This window comes from Heterocephalus glaber, unplaced genomic scaffold (assembly GCF_053883595.1).
Source record: "Heterocephalus glaber isolate CG9 unplaced genomic scaffold, H.glaber_assembly_v1.0 deba00001141, whole genome shotgun sequence".
NCBI lineage: Eukaryota > Metazoa > Chordata > Mammalia > Rodentia > Bathyergidae > Heterocephalus > Heterocephalus glaber.
Genome location: NW_028258201.1, coordinates 3378249 through 3401905, shown reverse-complemented (window position 1 = coordinate 3401905; position 23657 = coordinate 3378249). Strand labels below are relative to the sequence as shown.

General features: G+C 52.1%; 1 long non-coding RNA gene across 2 annotated transcripts; it reads right to left on the bottom strand.

The window, feature by feature from the left end:
• Window positions 1-6: 6 nt before the first annotated feature.
• Window positions 7-22352, bottom strand: LOC147828332 (uncharacterized). Of its 2 annotated transcripts, none has more exons than XR_015451021.1 (3): window positions 22218-22352; window positions 18605-18685; window positions 7-10896 (listed from the first exon to the last, which is right to left on the bottom strand). It is a non-coding gene; the product is annotated as an uncharacterized LOC147828332 (long non-coding RNA). The 2 variants fall into 2 exon arrangements; XR_015451020.1 differs by lacking the exon at window positions 7-10896 and adding an exon at window positions 10903-18318.
• Window positions 22353-23657: the final 1305 nt, after the last annotated feature.

The window sequence follows — 23657 nt, the reverse complement described above, 5'->3', positions numbered from 1 at the left end:
GGGAGAGAGAATCCATCAAAATATTAACCCTGGTAACTGAGAAGAGCCCAGGTAGGTTTTATTTCCTTCTTTACATTTCTATATTTGTTGGCATTTTTTGAGTATTTGAAAACATACAAAGTAGTAGAAATTACTTGGAGTATTAAAATCTACCTGTATAGGGATGTAGCTCAGTGGCACCGTGCATGCCTCGCAAGCACAAGGTCCTGAGTTTGATTCCTGGTACAGGGGTAGGAGAATCTACTTGCATAAGCATACCTTAAGTGTGTCCACAGCACAAGTCTACAAAGGTCCTGAAATCTAGAAAAGCCTAGAAAGCATCATCATATTCTTCACACCAAAGATAGCAACTGGACAACAAAGCAAAAGAATCACATGTTCCCGGTGAGGGGTCTGCTGGCTGCTAAAGGAGCTGGTGCCCCTCTGACAACATTTCCAGAGAAAACCTCTAGTCCACAAAGCTCCAACTACAGAAGAATGAAAAAGCATCTGAGAGATGTGAGCAGATCTGCCAGGAACTTCCCGGACTCTGCCAAGAGTCAATCCCGGGTGTCAAGTGTGGTCTCTGAATCTCTCTCTCTGGTGCTGCCTTCTGACTGATCTTTCTCAGATGCCAGGGGCTAAAGGAGGATGCTACCAACCAGAAGTCACAGGGTTTCCAGTCAGGCCGCACCCCAAACCCACGGAGCACCCATTACTGCACTTGGAATTCTAACTCCGCCTGTTCCTGAAACTCCCTGGCAAACATGCCAGCTGGGACGCGTGGGGACTGCTGGACTAGATGCCACCTGGGACGGCTGAAAACTGGGCCAGCCTGCACATCCACAATGCAGCCAGCATCCCACGAGGCCAGTGCTGTGGATCAGAGGCCACTGAGTGCAGAGAGGGAAACTCCAGAGGAAAGTCCATGCATGCCTGGCCACCAGCACCGATGCTGGGGGCAGCTAGCAAATCCCTTGGGGGGCCCTGTTTTGGAAGATTCTCTGGGCCCGGAGATCCTGGATGCCAATGTGAAAAGAGGATGCCCAGTGCAGCTTCCACTGGAGAAGGCTAGGAGAAAAATCAGTGCCCTCCAGCAACACGTTAGAGCCAGTGAGCTCCGTCTGCAGCTTCCGAGGGGTCAGAAGCAGAATGGGACACAGTCACACAGACCTGAGTTCAAACCTTGGCTCCCCATCACATTCCTCGCTGCCTGTGGATTAAAGAGGGCTACAAACCCTTGGCCCTCTTCCCAAAAAGGAGCCGGCCAGTTCCCGTCCCTGAATCTGGGTTGGCCCAGTGACAGCTCTGGCCAGTAGAGTCTGGCTGAGGCGAGGTTCTGGACCTGAGCCCAGGTCTCTACAGGACTGGCTTCTGACCTGTTGGCCCTGCCGCCATTCTGTAAGCACCCCGGGAAGGACACCCAAAGGAGCAGGGGCGACACAGAAAGGCCGTGCTGGAGGGTACCGCTGGGCTGGGGAAACTCGGCTGACATCACAGGGCAGAACCAGCCAGCTGGGCCCGGGAACACAGAGGACCAGGGGAAAGGCCACATGTGGCTGTTTAAGCCACTGAGTTTCGTGGAAGGCAACAGAAACCCTGATTCTTCTCAGCAAAGCACTTCTGCTCTGAGACTTGGTTTCCTCATCAACCAAACAGCACAGCGGTGACCTCCACTAGGGAGATAAAAGGGCTCTGCAGACAGACACGTAGCTCAGTGCCATGGCTGTCACCAGTGTAGACTGAAGCTGCACCAACACGGGCCCGGAGGCGGCCACAGGGCTCTGGCTCCTGAGGGAACCTGCGAACCCCAAGTTCACAAAGACAGCGACCTACCACACCCCTTCCCAGAGCATTCTCATAGCCAAGGGATGGGAACTGTTGACTCCCCGGTTTTCAGGAGGGACTCTGCCAACAGGTTCCCCAAGTTCCAGGGTGACTCAGCCTCCCCAGCACCCCAGGGTTTCCTCCACACTCTCCTCTTCCCGCCCCAGTGTCATCTCCATTCCAGCTGTCAGACCCCTTGGTCTGCTGTCAGCATCCGGGAAAGGACCAAGACCTCATCCCCCCAGTCACCCCACCCTTCTGCTCCCACTGCCACCCAGAGCACAGTCTTCAAAGCCAGGCGGACCCAAGGCCTGCTCTGCAACTTACTTACTGTGCAACCATACACAAGTCTCTTACCTCTCTGAAGCCACGCTTCCTCAGCTGCAAACGGAGTATCAGTCAGTAATGCCTTCTTTTTTGTGGTCATTTCCAACATAAGAGATAACACAGCTGAAGGAGTCAGTACAGGAAGGTGCTCAATATGTAGTAACTTACTAGAGCTCAGAAACTTCCTGCCTAGGTTACTGCAGACATCACCTACCCGAGGTCTCCGTCTGTAATTCTCCATTCTGAAGCTCGCGTAGGTATAACACTAGCAGGTTAATTATCCTAAGTGACAGGTATATTATTCTGCTGCTCAAAGACTTTCCATGGCTCCCACTGTTTTCAAGTCAATGCCAACCACTCGGCTAAGCACAGAGGGCTTATCTACAGTAATGGCTCCCGTCTGCCTTGTGGCCTGTGGCATCCGCACCACAACTTGCCAGGGGAGTCAGCTTTCTCCCGGCTTATCTCCTGGTATTCACATCCTGGTGAAATTGCTCCTCACTACTGAAACTGCAAGATAACAAATGTTTTAAGCACTAAGTTTTGGGTACCTTGTCATACAGCAATAGATGACTTAATACTCTCCTGATTTCACACATGAGCTGTGCTGCTTTGCTTGCACTGACCTTCCGACGACCTCTAGACCCACTGAGGCTCAGCCCAGCCTGTGAGGCCCGCTCACACTCTGATGTCCACGATGAGCAAGGCCTCGGAGGGAGCCCTGAGGGGGTCTCTGGACGCCCCTCCTCCCCCCAGAAGCTCTACCTTTACACCTGACACAATGTAGCACCGTCAACCTAGGCTGGGCAAAATCATACATGCATGTTCATCAAAAAGAGGGGGAAAGAGTGGAAACACCTGCACTTCATCAGCCAGCAGGGGATAGCAATGGCCCACCCATACAATGCATGAAGTCACTGGGACCAAGAATGAGGAAGCATCACACATCTGACATGCACACACCAAGACCCGGTGAGTGAAGCAAGGAGAGGACCAGCAAGAACAGCAGGCAGAGTCTTGAGGTCCTAATGGAGAAGCGGACGGGGTGTGCTCCACTCCTGCTCATGAGTGGAACAGCTGTGGAGGGAAAGACGGAACACCTTCTGGGCTTTGCAGCCTGTTGAGAATGATCTATTCAAGACTGAAAGCTTTTCTCCCAAGATTAGGAACAAGACGAGGAGCTCATCACCCCACTTCTGTTTGACACTGTACTGAAGGTTCTAATCCGGGTAAATGAGCAAGAAAAAGACAAGTTATCTGGACTGTAAAGCAATACGCAAAACTATCTCTGTGGCCAAAATGCAATCTCTTACAGAGAAAATCCCAAGGGGTACATTAAAAAGAAAGAAAAGAAAAAAGAGCTATTAGAATTAGTAACTTCAGCAAGGTAACAAGATATATATATAGATATATACATATATGTCATATATATACTTTCTTGGGCCGGCGATTTAGCTCAGTGGTGCTGCACCTGCCTCACAAGCTCAAGGTGCTGAGTTTGATCCCTGGTACAACCCCCCCCCCCCAAACAAAACAAAACCTACTGCATTTCTACACATTATCAGTGAACACAGAAGTCCAAGTTTCCAGCACCTAAGCGTCTAGAAACAAGGGTCAGAGACATGGTAGACAAAAAAAATACACTAGAAAGTGTCCTGGAGATCCCAAAAGACTTGTCTTTAACAATTAAGGGTCCTACAGGAATGAAGGAAAGAAGAAAAATTAGTAGCTCAGTGGTGCTGCAGGCTGCTTCACAAGCGCAAGGTCCCGAGTTTGATCCCCAGTACCAAAAAAAAAGGGATAGTCTTTCCTAGGCACGGTGGTGCATGCCTATAATCCCAGCACTCAGGAGACTAGGGCAGGAGGTTCACTGTGCCAGCCTGACCCACAGAGCGAGACCTTGTCTCAAAAAAAACAACAACCCAACCTTCTATCAGTTGATAAATAGATAAAGTGTGATGTACACATACGATGGAATATTATTCAGCCATTAAAACAGAATAGAGTACTACCACATGTTACACCATCAATGAACCTTGAAAACACTCCACTACGTGAAAGAAGCTAGACCCCAAAGGACATATAGTGCGTGATTCTAGTTATGTGAAACAGAATGGAGAGAACCACAGAGAAGGGCAGCAGTGTAGTGGTTGCGAGGAGGAGATGCATAGGGCCCGGAGGAGCTGGCACTGACTGCTAACAGGCATGGCTCTGTTTCTGGGCGATGTAAATGCTCTGGAGGGACACTGGGCTGGCTACACAACACAGCCGAGCATCTGCTGTACAAACCACCAAGGGTACCCAGCGGTGCTTTTATGTTAAGAGAAGTGTATTCCATTTTATTTTTTATTTTTGGTACCGGGGATTGAACTTGGGTCCTTGCATTTGCGGGGCAGGCGGCAGAACCACTGAGCTAAATCTCCAGCCTGTGTATTCCATTTTAAAATGCTATAAAGTATTCGGACTAGGACAGAAGCAAACAGCTCACACTGCCTTGTGGCTCTGGCCGCTGCCTGCCTGGCCCTCCACTTGTGTCCCCTGACCGCTTGCTCACCCGTCCTCTCTCCAGGACTTCCAACTTTCTGACTCTTGGGCAAAGCCCGGCCTCACTGACCCAGCTTTTCCTGGACGCCCCACCCATTCGGGCCCACCCGAGCGTGTCTGGAGGCCCAGACACAGCCCCCGAAGTCACCCCAGATGAGCTGCCCAATGGCCAGGGCTGTGGTTTCGCGCGTGTGTCAGCTGAGGGATACGGTTTCACACGGGAACTTAATTATAGTTCAGGAGCGGGGGACAGGAGGGGGTGGTGCAGGCCTGGAGAGGATGAACAGGAAGCCGTGGGCCCTGCTGCTTGGACAGCTTGAGCAGGGTCTCAAGGGCCCAGGGCAGGGGGACAAGCGTGACCCAGGCCGGCTCACGGAACGTGAGGCTCGGGGAGACCAGCTGCTGCTGAGTGTGCAGTCCCGGCTCCGGAGATGCCGATCCCCTCACCCACAGGGCCCAGGGAGGCCTTGTCCTCGCTACTGCCAGAGACCTCATTTTATTCCGCAGGAAGCAAAGGGGAGCACAGCCTGTCCCCCACAAACACGTCTTCTGCCTCTTCCTCTCTCCAACTATTTTTCTGGGCTGGAACCTGAGCTGTGGACTCCACGGTTGGTGGGCATCACCCGCACGCGACTCCTCCGCTCAGATCCCCGCCCACTGCCCCCGAGGCAGTCCCAAAATAAAAAGAAACAGGGCTGGGGTGTAGGGCACTGGGGGGGCCCCGAGGCTCAGTCCCCACAATCACAAAACAAACAACAAAATTAGGTACACACAATCGGAGAATATAAACCAAAATTTACACTTGATCATGTGTAATTTTTATTTACTTCTCACCACTTGCCCATATTTTTTAGTGATCTATAATGAGCATTATTTACATAATTAGAACATTTTGTAATACATTAAAAATAACACCCATGGAAATTTATGCCTGACACCAATCCCATATCCTAAAAAGTTTCTATAAACTTGACTCATTGATGGCATCTTATTACTCTTTTCCTCCCTCCCTCTCCTATCTATCAGTGCATTTGTGTTTGCGTGCAACAGAGCCACACTGCCCAGGGAAGCCTTGAATCCCTGGGCTCAAGTGTTCCTCCTGCCTCAGTCTCCCAAGCAGCTGGGACTATAGGTGTGTGCTGCCGTGCCTGGCCTCTGATTACATTTCTAAATGCTCAAATGCCATTTTCTGAAGGCGTCCTTCACTGTTTGCTGCTAGATACCTAGACACCTTGCCAGGAACAGACCCCTCCTCCACAACCTTATGCCCAATGCCCAGAATTACCTGTACCAAAGGGACACAGCTGACTGCTCCAGAGCTCAGCAAGGTGCAAGAGCAGAGGAGGGCGAAGCTGCTGGCATCCCTAGGTAGAAGGTTCCTCCCCACATATGTCCCCTGCCTCTCCCAGGGCCCAGGCGGGGCTAGCAGGGTGGGCTACAGGCAGCTGTCCTTGGGAAGTGCCCTGCAGGGTCTCACAGGCAGTCACCAGACTCAGTTAGCTCCCGTCAAGCCAGTGCTCAGATGCCGGAAGTTCTGTTTGGTCCAACCAAAGTCTGCTGGTGTCCACCTCCGATGCTGGGTGCACTCGGCGAGCAGCCCCTCTGTACCCTGCCAGGTCTGAGCATCTTTAATCCTCAGGGGCACAGGGTCTGCAGTCACCCCCCATGGAGGGGCACTGTGACTTGCCTGGGGCTGCTCAGTTAGAAACTACCAGAGCCAGAGCCCTAAAGTCTGCCTCTTAATCACTCCCCATATTCCCTCAAAGTCTGCACCCTCAGAGTGAGGCAGCTGAGCTCCGGCACATGTGCTACTTCCTGCTTCCTGTTCCCTCTGGAGGAAGGTCCCTCTCCTCAGAGAGGCCCAAGAAGAGGAGCACAGTGTCTACCTTGGCAGCCCTCCCAGCCTCCCACTCTGCAGTCCAGGATCCCAGAGGCTACAGCAGGCAGCCAGCAGGCACGGTCTCCAGAGCCAGCCACAGCCATGGCTAAGAGGCTACCTATGCCTGCCTCTTTTGTCCCAGCACCATCCCTGCACCTACCTCCTGCCCCCAGGCCAGGAAATGGGAACAGAAATAGAAATGGTTCTCTAAAAATAAGCCAGGGGTGGCAGGGTACAAGCAAGGAGAAAACACCACACCACCGCCGGTCCGAGCACTGGCAGGGCTGCTGCTCTGTGTAAGGCCCATGTCTCAGAGCAGGAGCCTTCTTGGGTCCCTTTCAGCCTCTGCTCACAAGAGTCTGATGCACACTTGCACGTGTCAGCCTCACAGGCCTGCAAAGCCCAGGCTGAGGCAACATGGGCAGGAGAAGTGGTTGCTGAGCTGAGAAGAACAGGGACTCTACTCCGCAGGGCGCCAATGCCAGCTCTGCCGCTTGTTTACCGTGTGAGTTGGCCGGCTGTGACTCTCATCCCCAACTTGCAGGCTGGCCCAAGGACAGCTCCGAATAAAGACAGTCTCTCCTCCTTCTCTCCATCCTTGTGCATATGGGCCATCGCCTTCTGTTCTCCCTTCCCCAGACTGAAAGCTGCTGCTGGATTGCTCAGAGCAGAGATGGAGTCCTCCCCACCCTCCACACCGGGCCCGAAATCTGGCTGGTCTCATCGTTCTTCCAGACTTTGCTGTCTTGGAGCAGATCCGGGAAGCCACGAAGCCAAGCCAACACTCACAGGGTCTCCTCTGCTCAGTGACCCAGAATGAGACTCTGCAGGGGGCACCAAGCCTGCCAAAATATTGCTTTCGCTCAACGACCAACAGGCCTCTGCTGCTCTCTGAAACCTCCACAGATCAATCAGGTACTTTCCAAACTGTAACAATCAGATTCAGCCAGCCATCCCTCCACGGAGCCCTTCCTGAGTGGGGAGCAAAGACGTGGCTTTAACCACTTGGGTTCAAATCCCAGCTCTGCCACTTACTAGCTGTGCAACTTTAGGCAATTTTCCCAACTAGGCTGAGCCTCGATATCTTCAACTGTAAAATGAATACACTTCCTCCCTTGGAGGGTTGCAGTGGGATTAAACAAAACAATGGGTGTAAAGGGAGTGGCCCCATGCACTCAACACATGGTCCATCTTCCATTCAGTTACTGAGCACTCATAGGTGGGGACACAGGTCAGCCTAGCTCCTGAACTCTCAGTCCAAAGTCTACGGTGCAAGCAATAACTCCACCATTATATACCACAGTAGGAACCGAGCCAGAGGTGGGAGAAGGGAGCCCGGGGAGGGGTGGTGCTGGGAAAAACGCCACATATTCGGTCCCACTATTTAAGGCAGGTGCTGGACAGAGTCACCCAGGACTATGAATTCAAGAACACAGGCAGGAGGATTTAATCCATTGAGACAATTTGTACCCTAGCCCCGATGATGCCGGAGCTTTCCAGGGACTACTGACAAGCTGGCATTTGGGGACACAGCCAGGGCACCAGAGTTGTCATTCTCCAGGGAGAGCAACTTATCAGCTAGGCTGCCTTGACCTGGGGGATCCAATTTTTAAAAGTGCAGGACCAGAGGAGGGAGAGGAGTTGCAGGGGGCATAGGCAGGTCTCCCTCCATTGCCTTTAGAGATAGGAGAGAAGCTGTGCACAAATGCTGGGTCATCTCCGAGGCTGATGAAGCAGAGCCCACAGCTTCTCAGGGATGGGCACTGTGAGTGCCAAGAACCCAGGCAACAGTCATGGATGTGCGGTGGCACAGCCCCAGCCAGGAGGCAGTCAGCGCTGCTCAGGAGGAGGCAGAGAGGAGGCACGGGGGCCAGGAAAACATCTCAGGAGGGCATCTGTGGGACCCAACAGGGGAGAGCAGGAAGGGAGGTGGAAAGAAGGGGCAGGCTTGGGCTGAGAAGGGTGATGGAAGCGACCCAGGAAGCTGTCTGGTGAATGCAAGCACATAGCCCACAACAACACTGCGGGGGAACTGCTTTCACTATTCATACTTAATTTTTTTTTTTTGGTACCAGAGATCGAACTCGGGTCCTTGACCTTGCACAGCAGGTGGCGAAACCACTGAGCTAAATCCCTGGCCCCTGCTTTCACTATTCAGGAAGAGGAGATTCTTTATTAAATTGACTATGTTTGCCTGCTGATACTCCTGTACTAGTCAGCTTTTCATCGTTGGGCTAAAATATCAACAAATACAATTTACAAGAGAAAAGGTTTACTTTGGCTCACAACTGCACAGGGTTCAGTCCATGGTCACGGCAGAAGGGAGCGGTAGAGGAAAGCTGCTTACCTCATGGCAGCCTAGAAGCACAGCAGGTCGGAAAGAGACAGAGAGGAAGGAGCCAGACACACCCAGAAGCATGCTTTACTAACCCTAGGCGTCTCTCAAGCCAATCAAGTTGATGACTGAGATTAAGCAACACACTAGATATAATAAGACAAATATCTTATATAAAAGCACCAAGGACACAGGCAAAGAAACCAAGAGGGAATATGAGGAGGAAGGTGCAAAGGGCAAGTGAATAAAAGATTTATAGAACACAAGGCCTCAATCTCACCTCTGACCCCATCCCCTCCCATGCACCTCTGCCCTCCCTCTGTCCACCACCCTGGCTCTGGTGGTCCTCACGTACTTCAGCTCCAGCCTTTGCACAGATGGCCCCTGTATGATGAGAATTTGACTTAATTTTTCCACCTTATAACAGTGCAAAAGCCTATGCATTCAAGTAGAAACTGTACTTGTGATTCCATGATTTTATTTGTTTTTAAGTACTGGGGTGAAAACACAAAACCTCACACATACTAGGCAAATGTTTCAGTGCTGAGCTACATCCCTAGCCTTTTTTATTTTTCATTTTGAGACAGAATCTGCTAAGGCTGGCCTTGAACTTGTGGTCCTCTTGCCTCAGCCTCCAGAGTAGCTGGAATTTTGAATTTTGATCCTTTCCCAAGCTAGCAATCTGCAGGATCATACTCTGCTGAGACGCTGAGCCTCCCAGTGAGCCACACAACCCTTGGGGCAAACAACCAATACTCTAAAGTACACTGTGTGACAACTCTGGGATGTTCAGTAGGTTCAGTGTATCACACGCATTTTTGATATACAGTATTTTCAACTTACTGTGGGTTTACTGGATATAGCCCCAGTGTAACTGAAGGAGCAGCTGCATTGCTTTCTCTGTCCCCCATGAGAGTCTCCCACATGTGGCTCGTTCTTCTCTCAGCGTCCATATCCCATTTCTGGGCCTTCTCTGCCTTCTCAAACTGCCCTTGAACCCTCTGTGCTTCATTTTTCTATACAGCATTCATCACCATCATCAGCTACTCTTTGCTTAAGTCTGGGTCCCTCCCCCGTCCACCACCTGAACTATTAAGAGGGCAGGAAATTTTTTCCTTTTGTTGAGATGGGGTCTTATTATATTGACCAGTCTAGCCCGAAACTTCTGGGCTCAAGTGATCCTCCAGCCTCAGCCTTCCACTGAGTCAGGGCTATAGGTGGGCTCGGATTTTTAAAAACTGTTTTGTTCCCTGAAAAAAGGAATTAAGATGCGTTATGTGCATGCACCAACTTCCCACAAGGAATGTAACATTATGTACTATACAAATGTACTAATAAACTAAAATTTTAAAAAACCTGCTTTGTTCCCAATCCCCACAAATAGTGTCCAACACATGGGAAGTACCCAGTGAGTATCTGTTAAATAAACAAAAGGGGAGTAAGGGGGGTGGTAGATTGGAATAAGACTGGCGCTAATCCGGATGGATCCTCAAGACTGAAGGAAACCCTCTGGCAGCGACTGGACTGAAGACGTGGGGGAGGGTGGGTCCAAAAGCAAGGGTCGGACACTGCAGTATCTGCGGCGTCCCTTTTGCTCCCAAGAACTCTCTGCGGGCTCCCCAAGTGCAGACTGTAAAGGGAACAGGGAGTAAAGTAAGAGCAACAAGCAGCCTGGTATCCTCTGGGCCTGGAGGCAGATGATCCCTGTATTATTTCCTGTTACGGTGTAAGAAATTCTCACAAACCTAGTGGCTTAAAACAAAACACATTTATTCTCTTACAGTTGTAGAGGTCAGAAGTCCAAAAGTGGTTTCACTGGACCAAAACCACTGGGTTAACAGGCGCACTTTGCTTAGAGAATCCTTTTTTCTCCCTTTTCCAGCTGCCAGGGCTGCATTCCTCGCATTCCTTGGCCTCTTCCTCCTCAGTCAAGGCCAGCAGTGTAGCATCTGGCTGCCTGGGTCACACAGCCTCTTCAACTGTGTCAAATCTCTCTGTCACCTCCCTATAAGGACACTTGTGATTGCATCTAGGCCCCACCAGATAATCCACGATAATCTCCCATCGTAAGATCCTTAACTTATCACATCTGTGAAGTCATTTGCCACCACACACAATATTCACGGGTCTCAGGGGCTATGGCCTGGATGTCTCTGGGGGACACTGTGCCACTCACCACCAAGGAAGGAAATGCGGGGGGTGTGAGAGAAACGCAGCTCAGATGCCCATCCAGCTCAAAGCAGCGCCAGGTTGGGAGCCTTGGTGGTATCCCCAGGCCTGGCTCTGTCTTTCCCTCTACCTGCTTGCCATGTAAGCAGGCAGAGAGGAGCTCATTTCATGGAACTGAGCCGCAGGCCCTTGGGGCTTCCTTGAAGGGAAGGGCAGTTCTCCCCTCTCCAACCTGAAGCCCTCCACGGGCTGTGAGGAGCACGCTCCAGGGGTCACGGGAACCCACCTGGATCTCTGCACAGAGCTGAAGGCTTCACACAGAGAATAGCCGGGAAGTGGGCTGGACCTGACAAGCAAGCTCCAGATGCAGGATGGCAGACAAGCTTTCTCTCGGGAGCACTGCCCGGGCCTGGTGGGTTCTGAGAGCCACCTGGGCTTGGGGTGGAAGGATGCCGGGCCCACAGCCCAACTGACCACCTCCCTGGCCAATTCAGACACCAAGAACAGTGGTCACGGGCATCTGCACAGTGTGTGGCACCCACTCTCTGCTACGAGGCAGCTCCAGGAGCTACCGGAAGCAGCCTTCCGCCCAGACCTCATGAAACATGGAGAAGCTCAGCCCGAACACACAGCTCCAGAGGCAGCTCTGCCCTGCAGGTGCCCATCGGCTATGTGGACATCATGTGGTCTCTTGCTTAGCTGCAACGCACTGCAGCTGAACTGCTTCACTGCTCCCCAGAGCCCCCCAGGGCCCAGTGAGGTGGCTGAGGATGGTAAACTTCCAAAGAACTGTGCATGTCACACCGTTTCCTGCTGTGTTCACGGGGACACCCGAATGGCCAGCAGTCCTTAGTGGGGAAATGGTAGCAGCAGTCCTCACGAGACGAGGGGGTTCCGTCCCCGGGGGCCACTTGGCAACCCCTGGAGATCTTGGTTTTTACAACTGGGGAGAGGGGAGTGCAACTGGCATCTACTGGGCAGATGCCAGGGATGCTGCTCACTGCCCCAGGACAGAGCACTGGCCAGAGAAATCGCGTACTAGAGTGACAGTTACAACCAGAAATTGTCTCAGGCAACTGAGGGAAACTGAGAAGCGCACCTCACTCGTTTGGAAACAGGGATGATGGGTAGGGCCCTGGATCGAGGCAGATGCAAACAGCACTTGTCAGGCTGGGCGTGGTGGTGCACATGCCTGTACTCCAAGCACTCCTGAGCCTGAGGCAGGAGGCTCTCCAAGAGTACGAGACCGTCTCAAAAAACAAAATCTCAAGAAAAAAACAGCCTGTCTGAGAGGCGAGGGGGCCCAGAGAGCGTGGTGCAGCCCGGCCAGCGCTGCCAGCTGGAAAGGAAGCTGGCCTGTCCTCCTGTCTGAGTAGGAGCCAAGAAACTATGCCTCGACGCGGCAAGTGCCAGGAGCAGGAGCAGCGGTAAGGACCAAGGGCTGCAGCGGATCAGAGTGAAGGCCTGCGGCGAGCAGGGTGACAGAGGAGCTGCTTCCTGCGAGGTCATCCTTACAGGAGAACTCGTTCAAGCTGTGTCCCCATTCACCACGGCAGACTCGGTAATGGTCCCAGGAGAGCTGCTGACACGACGACAAAGCAGGGCAGCAGGGAGGCGCTGCAGCCCAGGCGGAGGAGAAAAAGCAGGGGCACCGCCCTGAATGCCGAGGGCTGTTCCACTCCCGGAGGCTCCTCATCGGGGGCTGGGCTGTCTGTGCCCAGGCCGGACAGCTGGGACAGGACTGGGTCAGACAGCCATCTGTCCCCAAGCTCAGGACGCAAGGGACAAGTGGCACTACCCAGAGAAGACTACGAAGCCCGGGACACGAAGTCACAAACCCTCCCGCCACAGGCGCTCACAGCAGAGCCAAGAGTCACTTCCGGCTCACCCAGCCCCAACCCACTCAAGACCCCTCGGAGAGCAAAAGGCCCTTAGAGAAGCGCCGAGGACATGGGTGCTGAGCCAGAAGCCGGACTCTGGGAGGGAAGCGCACACTGGCTTCCCTCAGCGGCCTGCTCGGGTCCTGCCTGCTGTTCCCCTGTGGGAGCCTCACTTCGCCTTCCATTCTCTAATTTGTCCTCCTTTTCCCTTCTCACACCCCTCCTGGCTTATTTATTTATTGGTACTAGGGACTGAACTCAGGTCCTTGCACTTGTGCAGCAGGCTGCGAAACCAGTGAGCTAAATTCCCGGCCCATCTGGCTTTTTTTTTTTAAAGAGACAAGGGTCTTGCTATGTAGCCCAGGCTGGCCTTGAACTAAAGGTGATCCTCCTGCCTCAGCCTCCCTAGTGCTGAAACTCCTGGTGTGTGCCACCATGGCCAGCTTCTCCTGGTTTTTTAACAGTCAAACATATTGAAACTGAAGGGTATTTAAAACACAGTGGTGTAGAATGAAGTTTTATTTTTTGTTTCTTATTTTTTAATAACATGCTTTTTATGTGTTGACAATAAAAAAATAAATTCATTTTCAACATTTGTGAACCTTTTACGTAACCTCTTAGGTAACCTTTTCGGGTACTGTCACTGTCCATGGGGACAGGTGTTACTCCTGCAGTCTGGGTGCTTAATCTGTGTAGCTGACAGCCCCCTGCCTAAGCCCTTAACTGAATGAACCCAGGGAACCCGGACTGACAGAGGACTTTCTTAGGTGAGAACACCGCAGCAGTCTTACCTGTCCTTCCTGCCTCTGCTCTCTGCCCATTCAAGCCAACTTTTTACAGTATTAACACCATCACTTCTTGCTCCAAAACCATCCACGGCTCCCCACTGCCTGAAGAACAGAGTGCAAATTCCTTCCCTGGGCATTCCACGTCCTCTACAGCTGCTAGGAACTCCCTAGCACTACTTCTGGAGTGGAAGTTAGATGGGAGATGTGCTTCTTTCCTTCACAAGTAATTTGCTCATGAACCTGGCTGCCTCACTTAAAGCGCAATAAAAAGCCAATGCTGGTCTCCAGAGAGGTCTCCCCTCCCTCCCGATGAACCGAGTCCCTCAGCGGTCACACCCTCCTTAGTCCACGCCCATCTGAGCTATCTGTGACCAAGACAGCAGAGAAACCCCGCCAACTCTCCCGGTATCTCCCGGTGTCTCGGGATGCTTGTCCCTCTGGGATGCTCCCGCTAGGGCCTCAGCTGTCACTGTGGGAAGCACAGGGCACACAAGGGGCTGCAGGGAGGCAACCAGCCAAGGCTAGCACCAGGCACTCCTCCTGAATGCAGCAACTCCCAGGACGCCCAGCGAGAGCCTGCTGGGCCAGGCCACTCTCAGAAGCATGGAAGACAAAAAAGCGCCAATTTCACTGCAGAACGTCAAGGTACGCCAGTGAAAACTAGCTTCACTACACCTTGGCTGAACCTTAGCTAGGTGCATGCCTGTAATCCCAGATATTCAGGAGGCTGAGGCAGGAGGATTGCAAGTTCAAGGCCAGCTTAGGCAATTTAGCAAGACCTTGTCTCAAAATTTTAAAAAGTTGGGCCGGGGATTTAGCTCAGTGGTTCTGGCGCCTGCCTCTCAAGCACAAGTTCCCAAGTTCAATCCCCGGTACCAAAAAAAAAAATTTTTTTAAAGTAGGGGCCAGGGATTTAGCTCAGTGGTTCCGCCACCTGCCTTGCAAGCACAAGGTCCCAAGTTCGATCCCTGGTACCAAAAAAAAAAAAAAAAATTTAAAAAAGTAAAAAGGGCTAAGGATGCAGCTCAGTGCTAGAGCACCCTGAGGTTCAATTTCTAATACCACAAAAAGCAAACATAATCCTATCTACTCAGGAGACTAAGATAGGAGGATTGTGGGTTTGATGCCTACCTGGACAACTTAGCAAAATGCTGTCTCTCTCTCTCACAAACATACACACACACACACACACACACTCACACACACAACAAAATATTTCTATGAGTTCCAAGTGAAACTAGCCACTTTTTTCATGAAACATTTTTTACTTGAAAGAAAGATTAACATAGTGATTATTAGGACTATTTTTTGTTGTTAGTGGAATCGGGGATCGAACCCTGGGGTACTTACTCTACCACCCTACATCACCAACCCTTTTTATTTTTGAGACAGGAGCCAGATGTGGTGGCGTACACCTATAATCCTACAAATTGGGAGGCTGAGGCAGAAGGATCATCTAGAGTTCAAGGCCACCCTGAACTACAGTGAGACACTTTCTCAAAAATAAAAACAAAAACAAACAAGATAGTCTAAATTGCTCAGGCAAGAACTCAAACTCTTCTTTTTTTTTTAACTGGGGGTTGAACCCAGGGCCTTTGCACTAAGCTATATCTCCAGCTTTTTAAAATTTTTAGTTTTTGAGTCAAGGTCTGGGTAAGTTGCTAAGCTACTCAGGCTGGGCTTGAATATGTGATCATCCTGCCTCAGCCACTCATTCAGTGATAGGCTTACAGGTGTGCGCCACGAGCCCAGATAAATTTTTTCTTATTTAATGAAGTGAGCCTGTTACTTCAAGAAAAAGAATTGAGGGCTGGGGATTTAGCTTAGTGGCATTGCCTCCTACCTTGCAAGCACAAGGTCCTGAATTCGATCCCCAGTACCGCAACAAAATAAAAAGAAAGAAAAAGAATTAACAGAATGTTCATAATGACAAATCAAGGTCTCAAGAAAAAAATTCTAATTATGAAAAACATGTATCTAGTATAAACTTGACAGCTTCTCAATCCATGGAGATTTTTCTTATGAGACTGGTGATAATACTAAGGAATATGATTCTTGATACTGTAAAATGAAACATGTCAACATTTGAGAGATCTATGTAACTTAGTGAACTGGTATTTCCCAATGACCAATTCAAAGTAAATGACCCATTTAAAGTACAAAATATACCAAGGGAACCTGGTATGGTGGTGACGCCTATAATTTTAGCACTCTGGGAAGCTGAGCCAGAAGGATCACAATTTCAAGTCCAGCCTGGGAAACTGAGCAACTTGGTGAGTCCTTGCCGCAAAATAAAAATTGAAAAAAGGATGGAGATGCAGCTCAGTGCAAAGAAGGACCTAGGTTCAAACCCCAGGACTATAATGAATCAATTAATCAATACAGATGGATTGTAATGTCACAAAAATAAAAAATTTATTCATGGTGGCTAACCCTAAGGAAACTACTACTTTTCAAGTTAGACATGGGATCCAATAAGAATACCCACAATTATCTGCCAAAGCTATTAAAAATACTCCTTCCTACACTACAATCCACATGAGGCCCGATTTTCTTCATGTCCTTCAACTAAAGTCCAATACTATACAGACGTAAATACAGAAGTTGATATAACAACTCAGCTGTCTTGCCAGACAAAAAGTTCGGCAAAAATATAAAACAATGTCACTTTCCTCAATAATTTTGTCTTTAAAAAGTTATTCTTCCATTAAAAATGTCACTTATAACATGTAGAGCCAGGTGTGGTGGTGCACACCTGTAATCCCAGTACTCTGGGAAGCTGAGGCAGGAGGACTGCAAGTTCAAGGCCACCATGACAACTCAGCAACTTAAGAGACTGTCTAGCCAAGCACGGTGGCACAAGCTTGGGATCCTAGCACTCGGCAGGTTCACAGCAGGAGACTGTCGCAAGTTCAAGGCCAGCCTGAACTACACAGCAAGACCCTGTCTCAAAAGGCAAAAACAAAGCAAAACTGGGCCAGGGATTTAGCTCAGTGGTTTCGCCACCTGCTGCGCAGGTGCAAGGACCCAAGTTCAACCCCCAGTACCAAAAACAAAAACCAAAAACACAAAGCAAAACAAAACTTTAAGATTCAGTTTCTTGGGCTGGGGATTTAGCTCAGTGGCACCATCCCTGCCTCACAAGTGCAAGGTTCCGAGTTCGATTCCAGGAACCAAAAAAAAAAGAAGATTAAGTTTCTTTAGGGTGAAAGCCAGCCCTCAGGGACAACCTGTTCATCTAAACAGGAGGACCGTGTTCTTAGTATCCACCAGCTCCACAGTATTTCAAACACTTTTTTGGTGCATGTGTCTTCTCCACGGTAGGTTCCTCAACCCTGCAGGAGGGGTGGCAACCAAAGCCCAGGTCTGAAACGCCTGTCATCTGAAACACCTGGCCCACGGAAGTGCCACAGGTAGGAAAGACGAAGATGGCAGCAATCACAACTTTTTTTGAGACAGGGTCTCGCTATGTAGCCCAAGCTGGCCTCAAACTCAAGGTGATCCTCCTGCCTCAGCCTCTTGAGTGCTAGGACTATAGGCATGTGCCACTACACCTGGCCTTTTTTAGATTAACACAAAAAAATAAAACTATGAAATATAACCTTACTCTTGCCAGAGGCAACCAAAACAAGAATGCACCAGGATGGGGAGCTCAAAGCTCAGAAATCTACCAATACAGCCAGGCGTGGTGGTGCAGGCCTGTACTCCCAGAACTTGGGAGGCTGAGGCAGGAGGATCACTGCGAGTTCGAGGCCAGCCTGGGCTACATAGTGAGAGCCTGTTTCAAAATAAAACAAAACAGACAGGGCCGGGGGATTTAGCACAGTGGGTTCACTGCCTGCTACACAAGCGCAAGGATCGAGTTCGATCCCCGGTACCAAAAAAACCAAAACAAAAACAACAGACATGAGGCAAATCTGTTGGCTCCAGGACTCTCCCGGCCCATCCCCCTGGGAACCTCAGAAGCCTCCACCCCCTTCTTCCTCCCTTACATTCCCTACAGAGGAAAGGCCTCCGTGTGGGCTTGAGCACAGCAGGGCCCCTGCCTGCAAGATCCATAAACACCCTGACCCTCCCAGGCCAGACAGACACAGGCCCGCAACCCTGTCTTGCTACAGGAAAACCGGCAGGGTGTCAGAGCAAAGGAAAGTGTGGCTCACAAACAGCTCCGGGAGCCACAGACTTCAGAGACGAAAACAGCCAGGAGGCTGGGTTTCCCGTCCCAGCAGGGACCCACCATGCCCCACTCTCTGGACAGTCAGGACAATGAGCAGCGTCAGGTTCCCTGGAGCTGCTCCTATAAAACCTGCCAGCATCCTGGGGACACAGCATTGTTCAGGCTGGGGAGGACCCAGCAACCACAGTGGCGGAGCCGAAACAACCAACAGCCCAGGAGGCACTGTCATCATTTTCCCAGTGCTTGGTGTATGGCAGACGCTCAAAAATATGTTTCATAAATAAAAGGGAATGTCAGTTGGCACCTCGGTGGCCTGGCATCCTAGGTGCCCACATGGCTAGAGAAGAGAGTCTGTTCATTTACTCATTCAACAAACATTTACTCAGCGTCTCTTCTGTGCACCACAGTTGAGCCTGTGTGTTAAACAAAACAGGAAACACAATAAATCCTTGCCCTCTCGGGAGTTTACTTATTAGAGACTACAAAGGTGAGAATCTCCATGCTCCTGAAAAACCTACACCAGCCCAGACGTTCAATAATTATTTAATGTGTGAGCAATGATAGGCAATGTGTACCGAGGCTGACAAGCTTCTGGGGCCTGGGACGCAGCCCCAGTGCAATGATTTCAGCTCCAAGGCCGGGATCCTAAATGGGTGTGTCAGGCAGCCCCGAGGTCCCGACCTAGGGAAGCAGCCTTACCTTAGGGTGCGCCCGTCCTCATCCACGGGTGAGAAGCCTCTGGGGGGGCCGCCAGGCTCATGCCCAAAGCACCTCGAGACACTGCAGGGCAGAGAGAAACCCAACACCCTTAGTCGAGGGGCACCAACAGCTCTCCTGAGTCAGACTCCTCCACACCGGCCCTGAGATGTTCTTCTGAGCCTGAGTCCGCAGCTATTTCCCCATCTTGGAAGTGGGCTGAGTGCTTCCAAGCAAGCAGACACTGGCTTTGCTGATTTTACCAGGGTGGGGCAGCAGGAGCTGGTAAGGTAAGGAAGGGGTGGTGCCCAAGCCTGCCATGGGTGGCAGCTCCTAAATGGAGATGCCCTGAGTCACGCTTGATTCCTCAGCAAAGCCCCACAGACACGACGGGAGTCACACTCCAGGCCCCAGCCTGCTGAGCGAGGAGGGCCAGGAGCGATCTGTCAAGGAAGAAGGTTCACCTCTGAAACCCGATGCCAGGAGCCATGCTCTCCCTGCCAGGCTCCCGCCAAGAACCCAGCTCTCCTGTGACAGCCTGAAATCCAGCTGCCGTCAGCTGCCCCTTCCCTGGCTCCCAAGGCAGAGAAAAATACTCAGGGACATAAACCAGCTTCAAGAAACAGCCACCGGGCAATGTGAGCCATTGTCCCACACAAGGTCACTGGCACTGGGCACAGGACTTCTGCCACAACAAGCCAGGTCCTGGCAGGACAGTCCACAGAGACGGGCAGAGAGGAAGATGAGAATTCTCCAATGTGGGCAACGCTGGGCAGAGGGGCCCATGGAGTTTCCATGCCCCCTAGGCGAGGGCACCACAGTTGAGCTTCCGAGGCTGCTTCCCTGTGTGGCAGGACACACCTCACCAACTCACCCAGGAGATGGGCATGCATCCTGTCCAACGCCCAGGAAAGGGCACAGGGACCACAGGAGGAGCTGGAAGTCGAGGAGGGCAGGCTGAGGCAGTGCCAAGAAAGCAGCAAAGACAAATGGTGAGGGAAAGGGCGGTCTCTTCAGCACTGAGCTGACAGGCTGGACCTTTGGGACTGTACAGTCAGGGATCTGTCTGCTCACACCGCAGACAGGCCACAGGCTAGGCGTGATGCTGCACACCTGTAATCCCAGCACTTGGGAGGCTGAGGCAGGAGGATCATTTCGAGTCTGGGGCCAGCCTGGGCTATGTAGTGAGTCCAAGGCCAGCCTGAACTACACAGCAAGACCCTGTCTCAAAAAAAAAAGAAGAAGAGAAGAAAGAAGAAGAAAGAAGAAAGGGGGAGGAGGGGGAGGAGGAGAAGGAGAAGGAGAAGGAGAAGGAGAGGAAGAGGAAGAGGAAGAAGAAGAAGAGGAGGAGGAGGAAGAAAAGAAAAAGAAACAGAGGCCAAACACTACAAAAACCTCTGAAGAGGGCTCTGGTAATGGATGAGCACAGCTACCCACAGAGAAGCCCACACAGGGGTCCAGCTGTGCCACGCTATCCGCCCAGAGCTGCCAGGGTCCCAGCTCCTCCCCAAGGGCTGGACTTGCCCTGAGCTCAAATCCTCTGAGCAGCCACCTCAGCAGAACACCACTAACAGGTGAGCGAAGACAGGAACAGCAAGCTGGGAGTGGCAGTGCATACCTGTAATCCCAGCACTCTAGGAGGCTGAGGCAGAAGGATCACAAGTTCAAAGTTACAGCCTGGGTAACTTAGCATGCATGACTCCCAAAATAAAAAATATAAAAAGGGTGGGGATGTAGCTCAGTGCAAAGGTCCTAGTTTTTCAGGGTTTGAAAAAAAAACAAAAGACAGGAGCAGCAAACTTCTCAAGAGAATCAGGTAAAATCTCTCCTGGGAATCAGAGTGGACCAAGTTACTACCAAACACCCAGCCTCTCTAGAGTGATCCACTAAAACCCCAGAGGGTGCTTCCAGTCCATTCTGCCCAAATCCCCCAAAGTGCTGCACAGACGGGGCTGGGCGGCAGTGGAAAGGGGACCTGATCAATAACAGGACACCCACGCCCCTACGGCTTTCACAGAAGAGGCGGACAGCAGAGTGCAGCCTGGCTGAGTGGTTTAGTGGCCCTCGCCTCAGCTCCTGAAGGCTGCCAGTGCTAGTATCAATGCCGTGGCCCGTTCTGGCTCAAAGACAGAGTGATCCTCAAAGACCAGACCCACAACCTCCCTAGGCAGGCATTAACCCAGTGCCCCACTCTGGGCAAAGGGAACGGAGGCACAGGGTCAGCCTCCCTCTCGGATCCACAGGAAATTCCACTCCCTAGGAAAAAGGAGGGAGAAGGGATTCCAAGAGAACCAATTCAGTGACTATCATCAGAGGAACATTTACTCAAAGATATACAAGAGGGGCCGGGGATTTAGCTCAGTGGTTCCGCCGCCTGCCTCGAAAGTGCAAGGTCCCGAGTTCGATCCCGGTACCAAAAAACCTACAAAAAAACCACATACACACACCAAAGATACACAAGAGAAAATCAGCAGCTGGTTGAAGCCACCAATAATCAAAGGGACACATGCCGGGAGCCTGGGGCTAGCAGGCCAGCAATCTATTTCAAAACTCTAACAGAAAAAGAAAAAGAAATGTTCTGGAGCCAGTACAGAGGTAAAGGGTTGAGGACTACAGGCATTCATTCTCTGGGGCGTAAGTTTCTGGAGATTGTTCTTAGATCTATGGGATAGGGCAGAATGTGAAAGGTGGCAGCCAGAACAGAGCGGATCATGGTTGAAACGTGCTCCATGTATCCCAAGTGAAAAGACACTGAATCCCTTATCCTGGAAGGGGAAAGGAGCTGGATGCGGCCTCCGGCTACCCCTGGCACAGACCCAACTCGGCACAGTCTCCCCTCAAGGGTTCAAGGAAGTCGACAGCCTCCTAAAGAGGAAGTATTAAAGCTGAGATGAGAAGACCGGCCTACAAATTGGACACTGTCCCTGATGCAGACCCTAGGAAATGATCTCACAGGCAAACACACGGAGCGCCGGGCTCGCCCGACACGCCCACCCCGCCCCGCGGGCGTCTCAGCTGCAGGTGGGACCCACGCTCCTCCCCGAGGACAGGCGCGGAACTGGAGAGGGGGTGGGTGTCACCAACGGCGGGGACAGGGCTGACACGAAGGAAACCGGAGGGGCAGAAACAGGGCCACTGTCCGTGGCCAGGGTGGAGACGCTTAGGCAACAGGGACGGCAGGCACGGGACAGGAAGAGCTTCCCAACACCCGAGGGAGGAGGAGAGGGGAGTAATGGGCAACAGAAGCGGGCAGAGGGGTGGGAAGAGGGGGAAAGAGAGAGAGAAGGCAGCGGGCAGGGATGGGAGAATGAGGCAGGGGACGGAGGAGCCCCGCGGGGACTCGGGGGGGCGAGGATGTGGGGACACCAAAGAGGGGTGGGGACCTCCAGACAGGGACTGGCTCTCTGCGTGGAAGCAGACGAGGCCCGGAGGCCGCGCAGGGGCGCAGGGCCGGTGGGAGCGGGCGCCGCCAGGGCTGCAGCAGCCGCGCGTGGGCGCCAGGCCGGGGTCCGGGCCGCACGCGAGGCGCCGGCGAGGAGGGCGCTGCCCGAGCTGGCTCCCGCCGCTCCCCGTGGGCCTGCGCCCCGGGCCCGCCACCGCCCCGACCCCGACTGACCTGTCCCGCCGCCCCCCGCGACGCCGCAGCAGTCCCGCAGGCTCCGCAGAATCCGCCCGCTCCTGCCAAAACTTTTCCCATTAATCCTCAGCTCCGCGGCGTCACACGCTCCGGGGCAGGCCCCGCCCCCGCCAGCGTGACGCCACCGCGCAGCTCGACCCGCCCCCTCCCCGCCCTCTTCCGCCCCGCCGCGGCCAATCACCGCTTCCCGGAGACTCCCCTGATTTCTGCGCCCCGCCCCTCGCACGCTGCCCTGGGCCCGCCGGCAGCGTCCTCTAGCGTGGGATGCAGGCACAGCTGCCGAAGGAGCGCTCGGGAGGAGTCGAGGAACGCCAGGCGCGTCAAACCAGTCCTGCAAGTCTCGGAGAAGGAAATTCAAAGCTGGAAGGGAACACCAGAGGTCGTTTAGTGCGCCTCCTCATCCCTCCAGTCAGCAAACTTTACTTGTCCTTAGGACCTTGGAAAGGATCTATTATTCCAACCCGTCCCTATCTTAAGGAGTGGAGGGGGACTGTAATTTCAGCACTCTAGGAGGCTGAGGCAGGAGGACATCACAAGTTGGAGCCCAACCTGGGCAATTTAGCGACTTAGTAAGACTCTGTCTCAAAATAAACCAAAAGAAGGTACCAATTCCCATGTATTTATTGTGCATCCTAATAAATGGAGGGAAGAGCAGCCCAGGAGGCAGTTTATTGGAAGAACTTGGATTTGTCATCTGAAAATGAGCAAAACATGACTCTCAGGCGTGTGACCAAGGAGTAACCCCGCCCTCCACCTGCACTGGGAACCGCCCAGCCTCTGACCCCACTCCTTAGGCAGCAGGGCCTCAGCTTTCTGGACGGTGGAACACTAATTTCTGCTTCTCTTGTTTCCCATTTTTGAAAGGAACTGGATCGATTTTTAAATTTGGATGTCAACTGCTTCCCGTATGAGACTGTAGTAGAAACAAACTGTGAACATCAAATCCCTCCCTCAGATTTCTGCAAGTTCCAGAGACTTGCGTTCTGAATACGGCTGCTCCTTCGCTCCTGCTTCTGCCAGGCTGCTGCGCTAGCACAGTTCAGAATCTAAAGATGAAACAGCCCTTCCAGAAAACGGCCCACGCCTCTTCCCGCACAAACCCCACTGAGCACAGGAGACCTTAGGAGACGCCAGGCAGGATCATGGGATACAGGACAGACAGCGTGAACTCACCCACTTCTTTAAAGTCCTTCACACACACACACACACACACTCAAATTCTCTCGCTGACCTTTCAGCCCTAGGCCCTGGCCTTCTCTTGAGAGTCTCCTCCCTGCCCTACCTTTCAGTCCTCTGTCCCACTCTCCCTGGAGGAAACACAAATTGCCCCAGCTTTCCAAGCAGAAAGGGACACCTACCTGGGTGTGATGGCACATGCCTATAATCCCTGCACTCAGGAGGCTGAGACAGGAGGATCAT